The 25,219-nt window shown below is 52.9% G+C and overlaps 2 protein-coding genes across 9 annotated transcripts in view; one reads left to right on the top strand and one right to left on the bottom strand.

Moving 5' to 3' along the window:
- The window catches only part of LOC140399885 (ADP-ribose glycohydrolase MACROD1-like), a 959,160-nt gene that overhangs the window by 832,658 nt on the left and 101,283 nt on the right, over positions 1-25,219 (bottom strand). The window lies entirely within an intron of this gene.
- Positions 1-25,219, top strand: part of LOC140399884 (leucine-rich repeat transmembrane protein FLRT1-like) — a 178,395-nt gene that overhangs the window by 148,855 nt on the left and 4,321 nt on the right. The gene's annotated exons all lie outside the window — the stretch shown is intronic.

The following is a 25,219-nucleotide window of genomic DNA, read 5'->3' as shown; positions in this document are numbered from 1 at the left end:
GGGGAAGCTTCTCGAAACGATTAAGGACAAAATTAACAGTCACACGGACAAATGCGGGGTACCTAAGGAACGTCAGCACGGATTTCTCAAGGGCAAATCTTCAATTAACTTTCTGGAGTTCTTTGAAGAGATGGAAGCGAGGGTTGATGAGGGCAATACAGTCGACGTGGTGTATATAGACTTTCAAAAGGCACTTGATACAGTTCCGCACAAGTTTTGTGGGCGGCATTATAGCTCCCAGAATAAAAGGGAAAGTAGCGACATGGGTACGAAACTGGCTGAGTGACAGGAAACAGCGACGAGCGGTTGACGGGTTTCTGATTGGGTTCCCCAGGGGCGGGTGCCGGGAGCCTTCCTTTTCCTGATAAATATTAATGACCTTGCTGTTAGTCTATGAATTTGATCCTGACAAGGCAGCATTTATTACCCATTGCAAAGCCGGTCTTCGCAGACCATCAATTTTTTGAAATGCACCGGGTTTTGTTACACAGGCAAACGTGCCAGCCAACTGGACAGGGCCCAATCCCGCAGGCAGCAATGTGATGAATTACCAGCTCATCCCTGCTGATGGTATCAGTTGAGCAATGAATGTTATCCTGGCCAGCTAAAAGAAACTCTCTTGCTCTTTTCGCAAAGGAGCCGTGGGTCCTTACACATCCGCATCCGCTCGAATAGAGAGACGGGGGTGGGGGGGGGGGGGGGCCTTATCTACCTTCTCGTCCAACAAAAATGTCAGCCAGAGTTTATGCGTGCACGGTTGTTGAGCGAGACTTGAATCCACGATTTTCTGTGTCGGGGGTGAGAACACTACCAGCAGAAGATGAGAGGCTGATCAAAAGGGAGAGATTGCAAAATTAGATGCTGGCCGGCTTCATGAGTTGTGGCTGAATACACTTTGGCATTTATCACCACGTGTGGAGATTTGTTTGCCCAGAAGTTTAAAGGGGCTGGGTTCTCCATTTTGGGGACTAAGTCTCCCCCCCCCCCCCCGCCGATGTGAAAACGGTGGTCTTTTAGGCCAGGAAAACTGGCGCAAAACGGCCACTGATTCGCCGTTTTGCTAGGGGCCTAGCGGGGAGGCAGCGGAGAGCTCGCGGCTCCAGCTGCCGATACGGTCCCCAGCACTTCTCGTTCCGTGGCCGCGGACTCCAGACCAGGACCGCTAAAGTAGTGCCCCCCCCCCCCCCCCTAGGCCACTCACGCACCCCCGGACCGTCCGCCCACAGTGCCCCCAGCACTGAATGAATCCCCCTCCCCCGACTGTGGGGGCCCCGGACCGAGCCAGCAGCCGCCACGCCGAGTTCACGAACGGTGTGAGCACACGTAACCCCCCCACGCCGTCAGGAACCCGGCCGGTCGGGGACGGAGCATCGCGGGACGGGCCTCAGGCAGTGGTCTGAGACCGTGGATAATCGGCGCGGCGTACTCCTGGAGTACGCCGATTTTCAGGGGGCGGAGAATTTAAAAACCGGCGCCGTTCCCTATTTCGGCGCCAAAACGGATCCTCCGCCCCGACGCCGAACGCGATTTCGCCGTCAGGGAGCGGAGAATGAGCCCACCTGTGTTCAGATCGATGTCGACCTTATGGAAGATGATGAATTATGTCATTCAAAAACCATTGGGGTGAATTCTCCGCCTTCCCAGCCGTGTGTTTCCCGGCGGCGTGCCCTCGCTGGCAGCCGGAATTTCCTTTCCCCGGAGCTGGCCAACGGGATTTCCCAGCGTAGCCAGCCCCATGCCGCCGGGAAACCCGCGGGCGGGGGGAGTCGGAGAGTCCAGGATTCACCCCACTCTTCCGTCAGGCCCTGAATTCCTCTCGGAGGGGAACTGAGGTTTTACAATCTCGAGCTGCTGTCCAACCAGTCGCAAAGTGAGGTGAGAAGGTATCGGCATTAGAGGAACATACGTGAATTGAAGAACGTTTTGTGAAGGGTTCAGAGGGGGAGTGAAAAAGCAAGTAAGAGAAGCAAAGAGAGAGTATGAGAAGGGGCTGGCAGCTCACATAAAAGGGAATCCCAAAGTCTTCTGATGGCATAGAGACAGTAAAGGTGAGGCAAAAGGAGGTGTGGGGTCTCTAGGAAAATGGGGATTTACGCATGGGAGCAGGGGGAATAGCTGAGGTATTAAATGAACACTTTGCATCTGCCTTTATCAAGTAAAAAGATGCTCCAGTGAAAGAGAAGGCCATTAATGCACTGAAGGTTCTTAAATTGGTAGAGAGGCGGGTTTGGATAGGCTGTCTGTCTTGAAAGTCAACAAAGCACCTGAGATGCATCCAAGGACACTGAGTTACGTGAGAGTGGAGATTACGGCGGCACTGGCCAGAATTTTTCCAGCCTGTCTTGGACTCCGGGGTGGTGCCAGACGACTGGAGAATTGCAAACGTTGCACCCTTGTTCAATAAAGGACGGCACGGTTGTGGTATTATCAGGGATTGCTGTACCTAAGAGGCTGATGACCATTGGTTAAACTTAGGAGTTTACCATTGGCTGTTGATACGTAGCTCCGCCCTGACAGGCGGAGTATAAGAACTGGTGCCGTCCCAGCAGCCTTCACTTTCTGTACCAAAGCTGCTGGGGAACAGTTCTAGTCGATTTCAGTTATGAAATCATTTTGTCTTGAGTGTAATTGATCGTGCATCAATTTAATCGACTAGACTTAAGCTGGAAGGATGGATCTCCGAATCAAACCGGAGTGCCTACAACTCAGCCCCCACGCGGAGAACTCGGCTGCAATATTTAAACACTGGCTGGCGTGCTTTAAAGGCTACCTCGAGATGGCCGGAGGCACCCGATCGACTGATTGCTTTACTGTGACCTTAACCGTGAACGGACACTTTGTAAATATTCTCGACAGCTCTGTATGGAGGTATCACGGTACCTCCATATCTGATCATACCATGTTAAAGGCGACTGTTACCACTGGCCACCACCCCCGCCGGACTCTTTTTTAACAGGGGGTGAATGTGGTATTAACAGGTATTGCTGTACCTAAGAGGCTGATGACCATTGGTCAAACCTAGGAGTTTACCATTGGCTGTTGTACGTAGCTCCGCCCTGACAGGTGGAGTATAAGAACTGGTGCCGTCCCAGCAGCCTTCACTTTCTGTACCGAAGCTGCTGGGGAACAGTTCTAGTCGATTAAAGCCTTCAGTTATGAAATCACTTCGTCTTCAGTGTATTGATCGTGCATCAATGGTAGCACAGTGGTTAGCACAGTTGCTTCACAGCACCAGGGTCCCAGGTTCGATTCCTGGCTTGGGTCACTGTCTGTGCGGAGTCTGCACGTTCTCTCTGTGTCTGCGTGGGTTTCCTCCGGGTGCTCCGGTTTCCTCCCACAAGTCCCGGAAGACATGCTGTCAGGTGAATTGGACATTCTGAATTCTCCCTCCGTGTACCCGAACAGGCGCCGGAATGTGGCGACGAGGGGATTTCCACAGTAACTTCATTGCGGCGTTAATGTAAGCCCGCTTGTGACAATAAAGATCAAGATTATTAAACCCCGTTTTTCCCTCAGCGCTCCGTCCTCTGCCCGACCGGAGCGGCGTCGAATGGAGGAGAATCCACGCGGGTGGGTCGAAGGGCCTCCTTCCACATTGTAAAAATGTTGTAATGAAATGAAAATCGCTTATTGCCACAAGTAGGCTTCAAATGAAGTGACTGTGAAAAGCCCCTAGTCGCCACATTCCGGCAACTGTTCGGGGAGGCTGTTACGGGAATTGAACCGTGCTGCTGGCCAGCCTTGGTCTGCTTTCAAAGCCAGCGATTTAGCCCTGTGCTAAACCAGCCCCAATGACCTGAATCCTTCACCTGGATGCCGCCCTGTTACCTGCGCTCCCACCTATCCAGCACCCACTTAACTCTCACAGGCCTCTGCACCAAACCACCGGGATCGAAAATACGACCGCGGGTAAGCTGCCTTGCTGAGGCTTGGCGACGGAGGGGCTCCACATACTGCCCGAACAGTATGTCCCGTACCAGCCTCCCCGAACAGGCGCCGGAATGTGGCGACTGGGGGCTTTTCCCAGTAACTTCATTTGAAGCCTACTTGTGACCATACGCGATTTCCATTTTTTCAACGTGAATCGGACGTTGCAAGGGGCTGCCTCAGTCTAGCTGACCAGCTGGGAGGGCTGGAAAAGGGAGCCGCACTCAGCAGTCATTCAGCTGGCTTTCCGGGGCCATCTTAAGCCGGGGGGGGGTGGGGGGTGAGGTCAATTGGAAAACCGCAGACTGTTTAAAACCTCAGCAGGCTTTCTCTCCTCCCAGTAACATTTCCCGAGACCTATCAACCCTGAAACAGGAAATGAAATGAAATGAAAGTTGCTTATTGTCACGAGTAGGCTTCAAGTGAAGTTACGGTGAAAAGCCCCTAGTCGCCACATTCCGGCGCCTGTTCGGGGAGGCCGGTACGGGAATTGAACCGTGCTGCTGGCCTGCCTTGGTCTGCTTTAAAAGCCAGCGATTTAGCCCTGTGCTAAAATACTACTGCTGGGACGTCTAACGCATTCAACTGAAGCCCTTCTCTTTTCCATTTTAGCATCTCAATAACTATGGGTTGGGGGGGGAGCCTGCGCTAAATGAGTGTGGGGGGGGGGGGGGGGGGGGGTGGGGAGTGACATCAAGCGTTTACAAGGCAACATCGTTTCAGGATCGCTCAGGTTAATCGGCAGACTGCGCTGTAGCAAATCTGCCGGCGCGTAACATTTGAATGTGAAGAACGCAGGGGAAGATTCCGGGGGTCTCCGAACATCTCTCGGTTTTTGCACTCCTGCACTTTCCGACTGGGACTGGGGGAGGGGGACTTTTCCCGCATCGCTGAGCCCAGCCGGTTATTTATGCGTTGAAATGGAAGAGGAACCCCCATTCACAGGGCTGCCAGTGCGACTAAGTGAGAACAGATGGGCTTTTTGTGTGACGAGAGTTAGCAGGCAGCCAGTCTAGTGGTGCCTCACCACAACAAAAACCTGATACCTTGCAGCAACTGTAATAACAACTTGCACTGGCAGGGGTCCAGATCTGACGGGGATCAATCTTGCCCCCCCCCCCCCCACCTACACCTCCACCCCCCCCCCCCTCCCCTCCCCACCCCCCACCTCTTGCACATTATTCACCCTGTTGCGATTTCCTCCCTCTCGTGCCACCCACAGCAACCCCACGTTACCCCTCCGCCAAACCCACGCGCAGCTTTGACGGGCGGAGGCGACAAAGAAAAATAGATTTTCACAGTCACTTCATTGCAGCGTCAATGTAAGCCTACTTGTGACAATTAAAGATTATTATTATTTGTGAGTTGAGGGGTTAAGGATGAGAGGCGGCGTGGGCTGTTTTTCTTTTGTTCCGAGTCCCACTGCGCGGTTAAAAACGCGAAAGGCACGTCAAAAGAAACGTTTGCGGAGAAATTGAGTTCGCTGGCATCTCAGTCTCAAAAGGGGATGACGCTCTGAAGGGTGACAGCAGTGATTTAGCTCTGGGCCAGACCTGTTTCATTCTGGAAGACCAGTTTTTTGTTTTCACAATGATCTCCCTCCTCCGTCCGAGACAAAGGCAGCTTTCTGTCAAGCCTGGTCAAGTCATGGGCAGCACGGTAGCACAAGTGGCTAGCACTGTGGCTTCACAGCGCCAGAGCCCCAGGTTCGATTCCCCGCTGGGTCACTGTCTGCGCGGAGTCTGCACGTTTCCCCCGTGTCTACGTGGGTTTCCTCCGGCTGCTCCGGTTTCCTCCCACAGTCCAAATTCGTGTAGGTTAGGTGGATTGGCCGTGATAAATTGCCCCTTAGTGTCCAAAAAGGTTCGGGGGGGGTGATTGGGTTACGGGGATAGGGAGGAAGTGAGGGTTTAAGTGGGTCGGGGCAGACTCGATGGGCCGAATGGCCTCCTTCTGCACTGTATGTTCTAAGTTCTGTCAGTGACAGCTGTCTCTCGCTGGGAGAGAATGAACATAGAACATACGTGCTGAAGGAGGCCATTCGGCCCATCGAGTCTGCACCGACCCACTTAAGCCCTTACTTCCACCCTATCCCCGTAACCCAATAACCCCTCCTATCCTTTTTTGGACACTAAGGGGAAATTCATCACGGCCAATCCACCTGACCTGCACGTCTTTGGACTGTGGGAGGAAACCGGAGCACCCGGAGGAAACCCACGCAGACACTGGGAGAACATGCAGACTCCGCACAGACAGTGACCCAGTGGGGAATCGAACCCGGGACCCTGGCGCTGTGAAGCCCCAGTGCTACCCACTTGTGCTACTGTGCTGCCCTAATGAAGGCTGGTCAAAATAAATTATACCGTGAAAGGTGAGAAATAATGGGCGTCATTCTCCGCCGGCGGGAGTCTCCGTTTTGCCGGCGCCCGGGGGTTTCCCGACGGCGTGGGGCTGCCCCACAATGGGAAACCCCATTGACCGGCCGGTGTTACGGAGACTCCCGCCGGCCGGTCGGGGCAGAAATGTGGCGGGGCGGGTAGGAGAATTTTGCCCAATAATAATATCGCTTATTGCCACAAGTCGGCTTCAATGAAGTTATTGTGAAAAGCCCCTAGTCGCCACATTCCGGCGCCTGTTGGGGGAGGCCGGTACGGGAATTGAACCCGCGCTGCTGGCCTTGTTCTGCATTACAAGCCAGCTGTTTAGCCCACTGTGCTAAACTATTCTTGAGATGGCTCTCATTTCATCTGAGCCAATCTGCCTTGGGGAGATATGCTTCGTAACTGTTACTGGATAGAGGGTTTGACGGCCTCCAGGCAGGAACATCTTACAAAGAGAACTCAACGAATCACGGTTCGTCGGATATTGGGGGAAGATACAGGTGATTCAACAGAATTTCTTCCAACATTATAATCTTGCCAGTTGAGGAAGTGGCTGATTTGGCACGGCTGTTTATGTTGCTGACGGGAACGTGATCGGGAATATATTCCCACAACAACGTGGGCGAGATTCTCTGGCCTCACCAAGGCAGGATATTCTGGTCCCGACGTTGTCACTGGGATTCGCCACTGAATCCACGCCACGCCCTCGGGAAACCCCGCCATCGGCGGCACAGGAAGATCCCGCAAGAGTGACCAGCCAGAGGGTCACTCCCCGTATGGCTGACATAAGGTAAACACCTTAAAAGAGAGATAAGAAATAAAATTAAGTTGACACTCCAAAGTAGTTCTGAGGGAGCGCTGCGGAGTCTCGGGGCATCATTCTTCAAAGTTACCTGTTCAAACCGGGGGCGGCACGGTGGTTAGCACTGCTGCCTCACAGCGCCAGGGTCCCGGGTTCGATTCCGCCCTTGGCTGACAGTCCGTGTGGAGCTCGCACGTTCTCCCCGTGTCTGCGTTGCCTTCCTTCCACCGGTCCAAAGATGTGCAGGTTAGGTGGGGTTACTGGGACAGGGTGAGGGGAGTGGGCCTGGGTAGGGTGCTCGTGCAGACGGTCAGTCTCGATGGGCCGAACGGTCTCCTTCTGCACTGCGGGAATTCCCCTTTTTTAAAATAAGTTTAGAGCACCCGATTCTTTTCTTTTTCCAATTAAGGGGCAATTTAACGTGACCAATCCACCTGCCCTGCACATCTTTTTGGGTTGTGGGGGTGAGACCCACGCAGGCAAGGGGAGAATGTGCAAACTCCGCACGGATAGTGACCCGGGGCCAGGATCGAATCCTCGGTGGGCAGCACGGTAGTATTTGTGGATAGCACAATTGCTTCACAGCTCCAGGGTCCCAGGTTCGATTCCGGCTTGGGTCACTGTCTGTGCGGAGTCTGCACATCCTCGCCGTGTGTGCGTGGGTTTCCTCCGGGTGCTCCGGTTTCCTCCCACGGTCCAAAGATGTGCAGGTTATGTGGATTGGCCACGCTAAATTGCCCTTAGTGTCCAAAATTGCCCTTAGTGTTGGGTGGGGTTACTGGGTTATGGGGATAGGGTGGAGGTGTTGACCTTGGGTTAGGGTGCTCTTTCCAAGAGCCGGTGCAGACTCAATGGGCCGAATAGCCTCCATCTGCACTGTAAATTCTATGATAATCTATGATGAAGCCTACTTGTGACACTGATAAAGATTATTATTATTATTTTGCGCATGCCCTGAATCGGCCTCCGAGCGGGGCCAATCACGAGTCACCCGCCTCCCTGCACCCGGCGAGGCGATCTGCTCATGTAAATCACCAGACGCCAAATTCACCCATTTTAAATCTATTAAAAAATTAACCTTCCAGGTTTAGCAATTGCATTATTGTAGGGTTGGCACTGCGGCCTCACGCCGCCGAGGTCCCAGGTTCGATCCCGGCCCCGGGCCGCTGCCCGTGTTGGAGTTTGCACGTTCTCCCCGTGTCTGCGTGGGTCTCAGCCCCACGGCCCAAAGATGTGCAGGGTTAGGCGGATTGGGGAAAAAATAGCTTTTTTAAAAAAGAAAGAAATTGCACTATTACGGGCCACTCTGCACAGTCGTGTGCATTCTTGAAACATGACACTCGTGCGCGCTTGGCTTCAACTCGCTTCCCCGTTTTGATGCTCGAGTCACGTCGATGGTCCCGGTGGGGATACTGTATTTCCTTTCCTGACTAGGTTTTCCCCCCTCCTCTCCAGACGGTGTTAAGTCATTGTCGGATACGTTGCCACAGGCACCAGGCTGCAGCTGCCGCTCAGTGCTTCGCCCGAGATCAATTCTTCAAATTTCAGCCTCGAGCGCTGATGGCCTTTTCAGATGTGGGGATACTCGGCAGTGCCGCACGCACAATATCTGGTCATGGCCTCGTTGCCGTTTATGGGATCTTGCTGTGTAAAGATTGTCTGCTACGTTTCCGACGTAATAATGGGCACTTAATTGGTTATAAAGCACTCTTGAGCTTACCAAAGTCAAAAAGGCAGTTTAAAGTATTTCTTTTGTTTGTAATGATACCAACAGGTTTGCTTAAGTGTCATGTGAGAGTAGCTTTGAGAAATGGGTGTTTATCAGTGATGTCAGAGCGTGGGTGGAGCTGGGCTGTCAGTCAGCTTTTTACTTTCTTTTTAGGCTGTTTGCTGCAGGGTGTGTTTTAGTTTCGCTTTCAGTGTTGGAGCTGAAGCCAGACAGAACATAAGAACTAGGAGCAGGAGTAGGCCATCTGGCCCCTCGAGCCTGCTCCACCATTCAATGAGAGCATGGCTGATCTTTTGTGGACTCAGCTCCACTTTCCGGCCCGAACACCATAACCCTTAATCCCTTTATTCTTCAAAAAACTATCTATCTTTATCTTAAAAACATTTAATGAAGGAGCCTCTACTGCTTCACTGGGCAAGGAATTCCATAGATTCACAACCCTTTGGGTGAAGAAGTTCCTCCTAAACTCAGTCCTAAATCTACTTCCCCTTATTTTGAGGCTATGCCCCCTAGTTCTGCTTTCACCCGCCAGTGGAAACAACCTGCCCGCATCTATCCTATCTATTCCCTTCATAATCTTATATGTTTCGAAAAGATCCCCCCCTCATCCTTCTAAATTCCAACGAGTACAGTCCCAGTCTACTCAACCTCTCCTCGTAATCCAACCCCTTCAGCGCTGGGATTAACCTAGTGAATCTCCTCTGCACACCCTCCAGTGCCAGTGCGTCCTTTCTAAAGTAAGGAGACCAAAACTGAACACAATACTCCAGGTGTGGCCTCACTAACACCTTATACAATTGCCGCATAACCTCCCTCGTCTTAAATTCCATCCCTCTAGCAATGAAGGACAAAATTCCATTTGCCTTCTTAATCACCTGTTGCACCTGTAACCCAACTTTTTGCGACTCATGCACTAGCACACCCAGGTCTCTCTGCACAGCAGCATGTTTTAATATTTTATCATTTAAATAATAATCCCTTTTGCTGTTATTCCTACCAAAATGGATAACCTCACATTTGTCAACATTGTATTCCATCTGCCAGACCCTAGCCCATTCACTTAGCCTATCCAAATCCCTCTGCAGACTTCCAGTATCCTCTACACTTTTTGCTTTACCACTTATCTTAGTGTCGTCTGCAAACTTGGACACAGTGCCATTGGTCCCCAACTCCAAATCATCTATGTAAATTGTGAACAGTTGTGGGCCCAACACTGATCCCTGAGGGACACCACTAGCTACTGATTGCGAACCAGAGAAACACCCATTAATCCCCACTCTTTGCTTTCTATTAATTAACCAATCAGGTGTACTGTTGATCTCTCTGCCATGAAAAAACTATTTCTTGATCATTTGGTGAATTCAGAATTATAAATGTTCTCAGTAGTGAATGTAAACCTGATGTGCTTCTGGATGTTGTTTGGGAAGTTATTAAGCATTACTTAGTGTTGTATTCTTTGGGGGTTGTATTTGAATTGATGGTTGCTAAGATGTTCACTGTATCTTTTAAAAAGGTTAACTTGAGTTCATAGAACATTGTTTTGCTTTAAAAAATACGTTTCCATTTCTGCTGTCCCACACCTGTAGAGTGGGCCGTGTGCTCCCCATCCCACAATCTAGTAAAAGTTGTGGGTCAGGGGAACTCCAGGATACACTTTGGGGTTCTCTAAACCCTGAGCCAGACCATAAAGTGACTGGGCACGATTTAACTGGGAAACAGAATATTATGTCTGGTTTTGGGTGGGTTTTAGCGGGTGTTTCTCTCCTGCTGCAGAGCCAAGAAGCACCCCGTTATTTAACAGTACTTTGCCGGGTTTTTTTTGGTTCGGGGAGTTTTTCTCTGACTTGGGAGTCATTTCCAAGGCTCCTCGCAAAACAGGGCGCCATTTTGTCTGGTCACCCCATCTCCCCCCTCCCCCCCCCCGCCCCCGCCACCACCACCATTTTCAACCCCCCCCCCCCTTGCCCGTCCCCTAATCGGGGAGGCCCCAGGAACACCCCTTCGCACCCACCCCCACCCCATCACCACCTCCACCTGGTAAGGTCCCCCAGGCCCGATCCCTGGCTGTGCCAACCTCATCCCTGGCAGTGCCTGGGTAGCACTGCCAGGAGGCCAGGCTAGCAATGCCAAGGTGCCCGGGTGCCAGAGGGAGTGCAAGAGGGTGCCACCCTCCCTGCTCCTGACCGCCCGGGGAGTCTCAGATGGCACCTGGGGCGGGCGGGGTGGTCTCCCAAGCCATTACGACTGGTCCATTGCAGTGTTAATGTCAGCCTCCTTGCGACACTAATAACGTTTATTTATTATTATGACTAAACGGCGCCCTGGCAAGATCCGCCATGCACGGTCGTTAGGTTCCGGGAACCGGGAGAATCCCGCGAACGTATATTTACCTGAGCGTTCCTGCGGACGCTGTGGGGGAAGCCTGGCGAATCATGTACATGGGCAGGATTCTCCCTTACCCGGCGGGGTGAGGGGTCCTGGCTCCGAGGAGTGGCGTGAATCACTCTGGCTTCGGGCCGCCCCAAATGTGCGGAATCCTCCGCACCTTCAGGGGCTAGGCCGGCGCTGGAGTGGTTTGCACCGCGCCGGCTGGGAAGGGGCTTGGCGCGAGTTGGCGCATGGGCGCGGGAGTGCCAGTGTGTGCTGGCGTCATCCCAGCGCATTCGCAGAGGTGCTCATCTCCGCGCCGGCAATGGCGGACTGTTACAGCCGCCGGTGCGGAGGAATAGAGTGCCCCCACGGCACAGGCCCGCCCGCGGACTGGTGGGCCCCGATCGCGGGCCAGGCCACCGTGGGGGCACCTCCCGGGGCCAGATCCCCCCGGGGCCACCCGCACAGCCAGGTCCCGCCGGTAAGGACCGACTCCAATTTACACCGGCGGGACCGGCAAAAAAATGGGGGGCCACTCGGCCCATCGTGGGCCGGAGAATCGCCGGGGGGGGGGGGTTCCGCTGCCATCGGCCCCCGACCGGCGTGCCGTGATTCCCGCCCCAGCCAAATCTCCGGCGTCGGAGAATTCGGCAGGCGGCGAGGGCGGGATTCACGCCACCCCCCGGCGATTCTCCGACACGGCGGGGGGGTCGGAGAATCCCGCCTCATATGTTCTGGGCGTGTCCGAAGTTGAGCGGATTCTGGCAGGGGGTTTGCGGACGACATGTCAGAGGTCCTGGAAGGGAGGGTGAGTCCGAGTCCAGAATTGGCAATATTTGGGATGTCGGAAGATCCTGGTGCCCCGGGGGAAGGGGATGTTCTGGCCTTCCTCTTCCCGGTGGCCCGGAGACGGATTTTGCTGGGATGGAGGGACTCGGAGACTCCAAAGTCAGGGGTGTGGGTGAGCGACATGGCAGGGTTTCTCAGGCTGGAGAAGATTAAGTTCGTCTTGAGAGGCTCAATTCAGGGGTTCGCTCGGAGGTGGCAGCCGTTCACGACTTCTTTAGGGACAACTGACTGTCAGCAGTAAGGGGGGGGGGGTAGGAAAATGGGAGGCACGGTAGTGTAAGACAAGGACAGGGAGCTTAGTACACGGGTAATTAGGAAATGGGGCGGGGCTAGCAGGGGACATTGTTTTTAGTTTTTTTGCATGTGACGGCCCGCGTGGTTCTTTAAGGAATGTTAAAGTGTTAAACTGTGAGGCAGCACGGTGGCGCAGTGGGTTAGCCCTGCTGCCCCACGGCGCCGAGGTCCCAGGTTCGATCCCGGCTCTGGGTCACTGTCCGTGTGGAGTTTGCACATTCTCGCCGTGTCTGCGTGGGTTTCGCCCCCACAACCCAAAGATGTGCAGGGTAGGTGGATTGGCCGCGCTAAATTGCCCCTTATTTGGAAAAAATGAATTGGGTGCTCTAAATTTATTTTAAAAAATAAACAAGAACAAAAAAGTGTTGAACTGTAAATTGTGAAAATTAAAAATGCTTCAATAAAATATTTTCTAAAAAAAAAAAAATTGAGCAATACGATCTGGATCACGCGCAGCCAGGGCGAGATCCGGGTCGCGAGGCGCCATCAAATCTGGCCAGGCGCTTCGAGTGTCGCGAGATTCAACGGACTCGTACCGACACCAAGTCGACACACAAGGCCGCCAAATCGCGCCCGCTATTTCTCAAGACGGGTTCCGATTTGGAAAAACTAGTCAAAACTCCAAATGAAAATGAAATTGAGCGGAATGAAATTAAAATAGCCTCCAAACATGGCTGCCACAACTGGCGGGATCTGGCCACACCTTTTGATGGTGGTGTGGGGTGGCGAACAGGGGCGGGATTCTCCGACCCCCCCCCCCCCCCCCCCCCCCCCCCCACCCCCCGGCCGGGTCGGAGAATCGCCGGGGGCTGGCGTGAATTCCGCCCCCGCCGGTTGACGAATTCTCCGGCACCGGATATTCGGCGGGGGTGGGAATCGCGTTGCGCCGGTTGGCGGCCCCCACCCCCCGGCGATTCTCCGGCCCGCGATGGGCCGAAGTCCCGCTGCTGGAATGCCTGCCCCGCCGGCGAGAATCAAACCACCTCTCTTACCGGCGGGACAAGGGGGCACGGGCGGGCTCCGGGGTCCTGGGGGGGGCGCGGAGCGATCTGGCCCCGGGGGGTGCCCCCACGGTGGCCTGGCCCGTGATCGGGGCCCACCAATCTGCGGGCGGGCCTGTGCCATGGGGGCACTCTTTTCCTTCCGCCTTCGCCATGGTCTCCACTATGGCGGAGGCGGAAGAGACCCCCTCCACTGCGCATGCGCGGGGATGCCGTGAACGGCTGCTGACGCTCCCGCGCATGCGCCGCCCGGCAAAGTCATTTCCGCGCCAGCTGGCGGGGCACCAAAGGCCTTTCCGCCAGCTGGCGGGGCGGAAATCAGTCCGGCGCGGGCCTAGCTCCTCAAGGTGAGGGCTCGGCCCCTCAAGAAGCGGAGACTTCCGCACCTTTGGGGCGGCGCGATGCCGGACTGATTCACGCCGTTTTTGGCGCCGGTTGGCGGACATCGCGCCGATTTCGGAGAATCCCGCCCCTGATCACGGAAAACCCATTTTTAAACGATTAAGAGCTTGACAAATACTATTCAGCGCAACTGATGAATCGAGATTCGAGGAAAGGTCTTAATTGAAAAAAGATAGATAAGTCTGTGACTCGGTAAGAACAACACTGTGAATCACACTATCCTCCTAAATTGCCGGAGTTTAAATATTAATCCCGCTCTGTAAATGATGGGAAATAGTCGGCCACCAGTGCAACACTCGGTTTGAAATCCTCTCCATGAAATTGAACCTGGGTGACATGATTGAAACATCCCTCCAAAATGTCTCCACCGTTAAATTAAACTAATGCCCTCATCCAACACCACTCAGGAGCAAAAGTTGAGCGAAAGAAGAAAAATAAGAGCGTGCGGTTGACACCGTAACGATGGTGAAATGAAAATAAGTTGAATCTCGTCTTAGCTCATGAATCCGTGGCCAACCTTTGAAGTAATGAAATACCCCAAGGCTTTTTGGCAGAAGTGTTGCGAAACAGAATCTGACACCAGGCCACTTAAGGAGATCCTAGGAGAGGTGACCAAAGAGGTCACTCTTTAAGGGGCTTCTTAAAGGAGGAGGGGGAGTTAGAGTGAGACCTCCCCGGGCAGCTGGAGGCACGGCCGCCAGCGGAGAAGCGATGGGAATCGGAGGGGACGATTGGCAGGACCGGATTGGAGGGGGGAAGGGGGCGCTGCGATATCGTAGGGCTGTAAAAGACTGGGGGCAGGACACTTCTGCGGTCGTTCACGCAGGCGGGATCTTCCCGTCCCCCTGACGGTCCCGGAGTTTCATGGCGGCGAGGGATGCGTTAAGCGGGAGGTCCCGTTGATAACGGCGGGACTTAAAAGATCCCGCTACGGGCCACCTCAGCCGCGGCGATATGCACGGCAGGTTGCGCGGAGAATCCTGCCCTAGGTACAAAATGCTTGCCCAAAGTTACTGCCGTCTCCCTGTTTCCCATTGGTAATCCCCCAGACTCCCCCTCGAAGGGGCACTCTCTGGGTGAAGCCATTCCTTCTGAATCCCCCAGAAATAAATTAACACTGTCGTGTTACGTATACTGGTCTAACACTGGCTGCAACTGGATGCAGTTTAGATCAGAAAGATACTCCAGACCTTGAAGTTAGTCCAATCTGATTTATTGAACCAGTAGCACAGTTAGCACAGTTCTCTGTGAGTTCGACTCTCTGCTAACCTAAGTGTGGTCACTGTCTGTGTGGAGTTTGCGTTTCCTTCCTCTGTCTGCGTTGGTTTCCTGCGGGTGCTCCAGTTTCCTCCCACAGCCCAAAGACGTGCGGGTTAGGTGGACTGGCTATGCTAAATCGCCCTTTAGGATTGGATTGGATTTGTTTATTGTCACGTGTACCGAGGGACAGTGAAAAGTATTTATCTGCGAGCAGCTCAACCGATCATGTATGCATGGCGGGGAGCCGGCGAGATTATATCGAGCGTCGGTCCCGTTTATAGCCCGCCGCTCGATCCTCCTCCGGATCGTGAACCGGCTTCTAGCGAAAGAGAATCAGCCCCATCACCGGGAACGTAGCTCCGTTTCCCCCCCCCCCCCTTTTAATGCCCCTGAATTAACGCATTTTGAACAGAGAGGAAAAAGGACTCGAGTTTACGCTGCAACATTTACGCAGCATCTGAAAATTCTACCCGTGCCGAAATAATCCAGCCGGCGACCCAGTTTGTAGTTTACTTGCGCAGTGGTTAGCACAGTTGCTTCACAGGTCCCGGGTTCGATTCCCGGCTCAGGTCACAGTCTGTGCGGAGTCTGCCCGTTCTCCCCGCCATCCCCCGCCCCCCCCCCCCCGTGTCTGCGTGGGTGTCCTCCGGGTGCTCCGGTTTCCTCCCACAAGTTGGGTGATTTGGACATTCTGAATTCTCCCTCCATGCACCCGAACAGGCGCCGGAATGTGGCGACGAGGGGATTTTCATGGTAACTTCATTGCAGTGTCAATGTAAGCCTACTTGTGACAATAGAAGATTGTTACTGTGAAGTTTAGGTCTTCCCGGTCTGGCATCATTGCAATTCAACAAGGAACTTATTATCGGCAATCTAGTAATGGTGATCTTGACCTGGCTTTGAGGAGAATCCAGGGGTCCAGTAGAGTTGCCTCACGCTTCAGTTTTCCTCTTATCTTCAGGGACGATGTCCTGCCTCCTCTTTTTCCTCAGTGCAGACAATCCGACTGAAGGTCAGGAACTGAGGACGGGATTCTTTCTTCCGGGGACTAAGTCCCCACGCTGGCGGGAAGACCGGCGCCAACGACTCCGGCGTCAACGGGCCCCCAAGGTGAGGAATTCTCACCTGTCTCGGGGGCTAGGTGGACGCCGGAGGGGTTGGCGCCGCTCCAGCCGGCGCCAAAGGACTGCGCGAGTTCGCGCATGCGCGCAACGGCCATCGTGATCTCGTGCATGCGCAGACCATGCGCAGGGGGTTCTCTTCTCCACGCCGGCCATGGCGGAGCGGAAGGAAGAAGTGCCCCACGGCACAGGCCCGCCCGCAGATCGGTGGGCCCCGATCGCGGGCCAGCCCCCCCCCCCCCCCCCCACCCCCCGGGGTCGGATCCCCCCGCCCCAGAGGACGGCCCCTGCCGACTCACCTGCCAGGTCCCGCCGTGTGGGACCATGCGTAACCCACGCCGACGGGACTGGGCAAAAACGGACGGCCGCTCGGCCCATCAGGGCCTGGAGAATTGTCGGGGGGGGGGGGGGGGGCCGCTGCCAACAGCCCCCGCCTGAAAAACGGCACCGGACAATACGGCAGCCGGCGTCGGGGCGGGATTCGCGCCGCCCCCCCCTCCCCGGGGGATTCTCCGACCCAGCGGTGTGAGGGGGGGGGGGGTCGGAGAATCCCGCCCTGTGTGCCTGAGTAAATCACTCGGTGCGGGGTGAGTGGGGGCAGGTACACAGCCGCTCCATAGTACGACTTCAATGCGCCGTGTCACTAGTCAATTTCTTTCGCAACGGTAACGGGGGTGGGGGGGGATCGCAAACCATCGCAGAGAAAACAGAGAGCTTTGTTTAAACAGAAGGCAATTCTCTCTTCCTTGGATTAGCGAAGTCGTTACATGGTGACAAGAGATTTAATGCCTTCAGGATTTGTGGCATACGAAATCCAGAACAGACCGTATCATTTCAAGTGGGGGCATTGATATGCTCATGGACATAATACAGCTCTTCGCTCACTTTCACATCTTTAGAAAACCTGTTTGTCATTAACTGCACCCATTTCTAATAACACATTGAGGTGCCATTATGCTTCTGCTATTCGCATTTATTTTAAATGTTTTGTGCACTGCATCTCTAGGACGACTTGCCTTCAGAAGGTAAGTATACTAACTTGCATCATCAATATGATAGCAGCTCCCTGAACCACGGAGGAACATGTTTGGAATTTTAACCAACAGGAAAGGGACTGCATTGCTCGAGAAGATGAATTGAACACACACAAGCCTGTCCTCGCTTATCCCCAAGCATGGGTTCAGTGTCGATGAGGTAGCCATTGCCGTCACCCGGGGAGTCAGCTTTTGTTCACTCTCGCGGCTGCTTGAATCGATGCATACGTGTGAGACAGTACAGAGGGCGAGGGCCTCGAGGTAACTCGCTGATGGAACTGGGACCGCTCCAGGATGCAGTCCCCCAGCCCGCAGAGTCGCCGAGAAAGGTTCTGCTGCGAGAGGGCAGGACAAAGGGAACATCAGATGTTCAGCGTCGGGTTCCCTTTGCTCTGCTCTCGCCCAGGTTACAGCACAGCCTTCTCGGCCACACTGCGCATCGGGGATTGCATTCTGGACCTGTGGTTCTGTCTCCAGACCGTGTGACCTGGAAGGCGCCGCACAGTAAAGCGTACAATAATAAGAATCGCTTATTGTCACAAGGCGTCTTCAATGAAGTTACTGTGAAAAGCCCCTAGTCGCCACATTCCGGCGCCTGTTCGGGGAGGCCGGTACGGGAATTGAACCCGCGCTGCTGGCATTGTTCTGCATTGCAAGCCAGCTATTTAGCCCACTGTGCTAAACCACCCCATTACATTGTTCTGGGATGTAACATGAAAAATAACAGGCGGGATTTACCGACCCCCGCCGGGCCGGAGAATCGGAGGGGGGGGGGGGGGGGTGAATACCGCCCCCGCCGGCTGTCGAATTCTCCCCGCCGGGGTTTTGGTGGGGGCAGTAATCGCGCTGCGCCAGTCGGCGGCCGCTAGCAGCGCCCCCTCCCGGGCGATTCTCCGGCCCGGCGGGGGTCGGTAAATCCCGCCTGTTATTTTTCATGTTACATCCCAGAACAATGTAATGGGGTGGTTTAGCACAGTGGGCTAAATAGCTGGCTTGCAATGCAGAACAAGATGGAGGAAGTATTTTGGTGGACGCAAAATGCAAACCGAGGCTTTCGATGCCACAATAAACAGGGTGAGTGAGGATTAAGCAACTCCAAACGCCATCATAATGCTCACATAAAGAATGGAATAATCTTGTAGGTCCATGTTCTCATTTAAAAAAAATAAATTTGGAGTACCCAATTCACAATGCAGCCAAATTTCAGAGATACCAGAACCTGTGGGGGCCAGAATAGGTCGTGCCCGGGCCCCGTTCGCGCCGTCGTGAACACTTGGCCTCAATATCGGAGACGCGCTCTCCATATATCAGTTTCCCAGTTCCAAATGGTAACATCAAAATTGCATTCAATTCTTGCCTTTTTTCCCCATCTAAACAACAAGAGGAGTACCCGCCAAGTAACTTTTCAAATCATTCCCAAACAGATGTTGTGGTGCTGCTATATTTCTTTCTCTCGAACAACGGTGATGTTAGGAAAGAGTTAATATTCCTCAGTGCTTAAGTTGGAATTAGGGTTTTAATTGTTTAATCGATTGCACTTATTGTTGAATAGACTGCAGCAGTATATAAAGGGGATGCAGGTGGCACTGTTTTGTCTTGGAGAGGTGATTACGGCACACAGTAAACGCGGAGTCGAAGAGGTCAAGGCGTGCTTCCTCGATCTTATTATTGAGTCACCAATCCCCCCCCCCCTAAAAATTATTGATCACAGCTCCGAGGATGGTTTGCCTTTTGGATTATCCACAGCTTTCACCTGATTCTTTTATCCAGGGGTGATAGATATTGCGGCATTTAAGCAAGTGAGCAAAATAGGGAGAGAAAAACATAATGCATCCTTACTCTGAAAGGGTTCTGGTATTTGTGTACATGATTACTCCCGTTTTCCTGCGCAGAATCGGATATCGTGCAGTTAAGTGGCCAGCTGGTTGTTAAGCAACACTAAAGAACAAAGAAAAGGAACAGGCCCTTCGGCCCTCCGAGCCCGCGCCGACCGTGCTGCCCGTCTAAACTAAAATCTTCTACACTTCCGGGGTCCGTATCCCTCTATTCCCATCCTATTCATGTATTTGTCAAGATGCCCCTTAAACGTCACTATCGTCCCTGCTTCCACCACCTCCTCCGGCAGCGAGTTCCAGGCACCCACTACCCTCTGCGTAAAAAACTTGCCTCGTACATCTACTCTAAACCTTGCCCCTCGCACCTTAAACCTATGCCCCCTAGTAATTGACCCCTCTACTCTGAGTAAAAGCCTCTGACTAGATTTCTTGCTACTTGCTAGATTTCAGCAATGTGAATGGGTCCATCTCATGGACCTGTGGTGGTCAATCCTCTGTCGCCACCTCTGCCGATTGTAAGTGGAATTCGCACAACTTCCTCATTCCCAAAGCTGCCTCCAGGAAGTTTGTTTGTCTTTCTCCGAAAGGGGATTCCGCTCCCCCCCCCCGACCGGCCAAAGTCCCGACGGTGTGGATCACTCGTGGTCCAGCCGTTCGGGACACTCGCGTGGCGGCTGCGGACTCCATGGTCGGGGGCGAGCCGGTCGGAGGCCAGCGGGGGCCTCGTACGGACCCGGGGTGTATTTGGGGCCGGGCGGTGCGGGTCGGGCGAGCGGCCGATCGGACTGTGGGAGGAAACCGGAGCACCCGGAAGAAACCCACCCAGACATGGGGGGGGAGAACGTGCAAACTCCGCACAGCCACGTCACCCGAGGCCGTAATCGAACCCGGGTCCCTGGTGCTGTGCGGCAGCAGTGCTAACCCACTGTGCCACTGTACCCCGACAGCAAGTGAAAACTTTAGACACCTGAATAAAAACACCTGCTGCTTTAGCACCTTGAAAATATGCACTGATTTTTGACGTGCTTGGCTGGATAGAAAATATAGTTCACAAAAAACAGTCAAGCTATTTGGGGGCAATAAAACATTTTTCTTGGGGGCGATCCGGCGGGGGTGGCGGGGGGGAGGGGGGGGGGGGGGGGGTCTTGTGTACGTGTCCCAAGTTCTGGAACCAAATGTCAGCAAGGCTACTGGACAGGGTCAATCCCAGTGACCACAAACCGCGACGTTGGTTCCGTTGTATTATTGTTTCCTGGCAGTATGTGAGGGAGGTGGTTAGAAAAAAAATTTTAAAAGGGCGCGCTGAATTCCATAGCGCCGCTCTTATTAAAATAAGCGGTTGGAAACGGCCTAATTTGGACACGAGGTTTATATTTCCAACTCAAAATGGAAAAGCCTCGCCCCACCAGAAGGATTAAGTTTAAAAACTAGTGCGACCCTGGTGCTTTGCAAAGTTGCGGGGTAATTTTTTTTTTTTCTTCCAGGGAGAGGCGAAGCTGCTGTGTGTGTGGGAAAGAAAGATCTCGAACGGCTGTGAGGTCGCCAAGCTCAAGATAAATCTCGACCTTGTCAGGCAGCTTTAATATACGGAGGGAGGATCAGAGTGAAATGCTACATGATTTAACCTACCGTAAAGGCCGCCTTCGGTTTAAAACCTTGTCATAAAAATGCATTAGTCGAGCTCCCCTTTTAAGATTTTAGCACTTGTGTGAAATACACCCCTCCGTGGAGCCGTCTTTTCAGTCTCAAAATGTGCCGGAACGGACATCCCTCCTCAAGGGAATAATTTAGAAATGTAGAGGAGCCTGACTTCACAGGAACTGCAACACAGAGATGCTCTCCGTTTAGATCATAATTTGCCAGGCCATCACTGTGGGGTGAATTCTGATCTCCCATCACAAAGGGAGTCGATAACACAGAGGAAGGGCATACTTTGCCACCGTTGGCAGTGTTTCTTTTTATAAATTTAAGAGTACCCAATTTTTTCTTTTCCCAATTAAGGGGCAATTTAGCGTGGCCAATCCACCTAACCCTGCACATCTTTGGGTTGTGGAGGTGAGACCCACGCAGACACGGTGGGGGGGAGAATGTGCAAACTCCACACGGATAGTGACCCAGGGCCGGGATTCGAACCCGGGTCCTCGGCGCCGCAGTCCCCGTGCTAACTGTTGTCAGTGTTTTGAGGGGTAAACTGTGCTTGGGTTGTTCCCTCACACAGAATCGCCAGCAAAATCTGCTACGTTTTCTCAGATCTGCGTATCTACCATTCCAGCCATAGCCCTTAGTCATGGGCCGCACGGTGGCACGGTGGTTAGCACTGTTGCTTCACAGCGCCAGGGTCCCAGGTTCGACTCCCGGCTTGGTTAATGTAAGCCGACTTGTGGCACGAATAAATTATTATGATCAAGACTGCATCGTACAGTGGAAGCTGGGCACGAGAGCTTGGCCCCGGCGTAGTTATGACGTAGCAGGCACACCACTCGCAGAATAAATTACTCCAAGGTTGAATCGCAACAGAAGAATCAAAATCCAAGTGTAAAGTCGGGCAGAGTGTGTGCTGGGGCTAACTCACTCCCTCGCCGTCGAATCCTTTCAACTGGCGAAATTAATTCCAGAAGAAATGTCCAACTCACAACGTCCTGCCGGATCAAAGCTTATTGATCAGAGTAACATGGTGTGGTGCGCAGATGAATTCTGATAGAGAATGCGTTTTATAGATTCGTATTTAATATCCCAAGGAGCTAGTTCGAAGACTGGAACTTAATCACGAGGTCCCGATGAAATTTTACAAACCACCCCTTCCATTAATCACTCCCCCATAATCACCCAGACATTCGAGAAGGCTGAAACGATAACACTCTTTTCCACAAGGAAGCAGTAAATTGTCTCCCCTACGCCCCGCAATACTCGGCCCAAGCAGGTGTTAGATGTAATTTATCCCACTCGCCGACTCAACCGTGAATAATCAATCGGGTCAGGCCCCCTTGCGGCGGCAGCTTTGAAATGGGGTCAAACATCCATATGAGGCCGTTTAAAGTACCTGGGCATTCAATTGCGGGCTCTGAAGCAGAAAGGCAGAGCACAGATTTCAACGATTTTGCGAGGAACAAGTGTTGCCTAGTTTTACAAATGGTTCCGGTTTGGAAAACAGAAGTTTGGATGAGTTGTGCTCAGTCAAGTACAGATTGGGAAGGCAGAGTTCAAACCAGGATAGAGGATGGCCCTGCTGATTTTCCCCTGAAGGGGTCTCTTTGTTTGACTGCAGAATGGTGTGTGTAAATGTAGGTTCTCTCATGGCCTGTGCGACTTATACCTGGACTTGTCTTTGAGGGGGGGGACATGTTTGAGATGTGTACAATTACGATTGGGTTTGTTTATTGTCACGTGTACCGAGGTACGGTGAAAAGTATTTTTCTGCGAGCGGCTCAATCAGATCGTTTAGTACAAGAAAGGAAAATACGTAATATTGGGTGGCACGGTGGTTAGCACTGTTGCTTCACAGCGCCAGGGTCCCGGGTTCGATTCCCGGCTTGGGTCACTGTCTGCGTGGAGTCTGCACGTTCTCCCCGTGTCTGCGTGGGTTTCCTCCGGACGCTCCGGTTTCCTCCCACAAGTCCCGAAAGACGTGCTGTTCGGTGAATTGGACATTCTGAATTCTCCGTCTGTGTACCCGATCAGGCGCCGGAGTGTGGCGACTGGGGGCTTTTCACAGTAACGTCATTGCAGCGTTAATGTAAGCCTACTTGTGAAAATAAAGATTCTTATTATTAATAGGGCAACACAAGGTACACAATGTAAATACATAGACACCGGCATCGGGTGAAGCATACAGGGTGTAGTGTTAATCAGGTCAGTCCATGAGAGGGTCGTTTAGGAGTCTGGTGACAGCGGGGAAGAAGCTGTTTTTGAGTCTGTTCGTGCGTGTTCTCAGACTTTTGTATCTCCTGCTGATGGAAGAAGTTGGACGAGTGAGTAAGCCGGGTGGGAGGGGTCTTTGATTATGCTGCCCGCTTTCCAGCATAATCAGCGGGAGGTGTAGATGGAGTCAATGGATGGGTCATAGATAGAGTAGACAGGATGGGTCGTAGATAGAGTAGACAGATAAGAGCTTGTCAACAATTTCCAAAAGGAACCGGAGAAGAACAATTTTATATAATTGCAAGTCTATAAGTGATGTAATATCCGAAATTCTGTTTCGTCCATCTAAATATGATGCTCAGCAAATGGCTCCATTTTTAAATATATTCAGAGCATATCGTGTCCCTGGAAAGACCAGCGTTTATGACCCATCCAGAACAAACCTTGAGAAGGTGGGTGGCGAGCGGCCTTCATCAAGCGCGGCATCCTTGAGTTGTAGGTACACCCACAGTGCTGTTAGGGAGGGAGTTCCAGGATTCTGCTCCAGCGACAGTGTGAGATAGATTGCCAAGTCAGTGATTTGGAGGGGGACGTACAAGGGAGGTGGCGGTGCAGCGGGATTGTCACAAGACAAGTAATCTAGATGTCCAGGCGAATGCACTGGGGCTATGGGTACAATTTCAATTCAATTACTAAATCTAGAATTGAAAGCAGCAGGGTAGCACAAGTGGTTAGCACTGTGGCTTCACAGCGCCAGAGTCCCAGGTTCAATTCCCCGCTGGGTCACAGCCTGCGTGGAGTCTGCACGTTCTCCCCGTGTCTGCGTGGGTTTCCTCCGGGCGCTCCGGATTCCTCCCACAAGGCCCGAAAGGCGTGCTTGTTCGGTGAATTGGACATTCTGAATTCTCCATCCGTGTACCCGAACAGGCGCTGGAGTGTGGCGACGAGTGGATTTTCACAGTAACCTGCAGTGTGAATGTAAGCTGACTTGTGACAATAAAGATTATTATTATTAATTCCTTTAGCACTGGGACTGCGGCACTGAGGACCCGGGTTTGAATCCCGGCCCTGGGTCACTGTCCGTGTGGAGTTTGCACATTCTCCCCGTGTCTGCGAGGGTTTCACCCCCACAACCCAAAGATGTGCAGGGTAGGTGGATTGGCCGCGCTAAATTGCCCCTTAATTGGAGAAAAAATAATTGGGTGCTCGCAATTTTAATTTTTTAAAAATTATTATTAATTCCTTAGCTTTTTTTTAAAGATTCTAGCAAAATAGGGGCAGCACGGTAGCACAGTGGTTAGCACCACCGAAGCTTCACAGCGCCAGGGTCCCAGGTTCGATTCCCGGCTTGGGTGACTGCCTGTGCGGAGTCTGCATGTTCTCCCCCCCCCCCCCCCGTGTCTGCGTGGGTTTCCTCCGGGTGCTCCGGTTTCCTCCCACAAGTCCCCGAAAGACGTGCCATTAGGCGAATTGGACATTCTGAATTCTGCCTCTGTGTACCCGACCAGGCGCCGGAATGTGGCGACGAGGGGATTTTCACAGTAACTTCATTGCGGCGTTAATGTAAGCCTACTTGTGACAATTATTATTAAATTATTTTTATCATTACTCTTTCTGGCATGCTAGTCTTTTGGATGTGAACGCAAGGGGTTGCATCATGCTTAGTGTCACTTTTACAACATTTTTATGTTACTACTCAAGTTCAGGAAGATTAAGACTATCGCAGCGTCGCTCCTTCTGGTTTACGCCGCCACTTGTTCTGTTCACTGTCAGCCGTCATGAGGCACACATGATCAAACAATCGAAGGGGGGAGGGTGGGCAAGAGGGTCTCCGTTGCCACCGCAACCACTTACTTGGCTATTCGCGTTTTCAAGCGCGGCCCAGTGGCTGGGGAAACTATGCAGTCAGCCGCCCTTTCGGAAACGCAAAAGGTTTTCAGAGATGGTTCATTGATGCGGACGAGGCAATTTGGCCATGGGGCTGGTGGTGGTGATGGGGGGGGGGGGGGGGGGGGGGGGGGGGCGCTGGAGATAAAACAGCCATTGCGTCCCAAGCTAGTGAAAGGAAAGGGGTAGGTGAAATGCTCTCTCGTTTGGGGAACGCTGCTGAAACAGGACGGTGGTGCAGAAGAGATTTACTAGGATGTTGCCTGGTATGGAGGACATTAGCTATGAGGAGCGGTTGAATAAACTCGGTTTGTTCTCACTGGAACGACGGAGGTTGAGGGGCGACCTGATAGAGGTCTACGAAATTATGAGGGGCATAGACAGAGTGGACAGTCAGAGGCTTTTCCCCAGGGTAGAGGGGTCAATTACTAGGGGGCATAGGTTTAAGGTGAGAGGGGCAATGTTTATA

The sequence above is a fragment of the Scyliorhinus torazame genome, chromosome 24, assembly GCF_047496885.1.
Source record: "Scyliorhinus torazame isolate Kashiwa2021f chromosome 24, sScyTor2.1, whole genome shotgun sequence".
NCBI lineage: Eukaryota > Metazoa > Chordata > Chondrichthyes > Carcharhiniformes > Scyliorhinidae > Scyliorhinus > Scyliorhinus torazame.
Note: the sequence above shows the minus strand (reverse complement) of the source record. Positions and strands in the feature narration are given on the sequence as shown.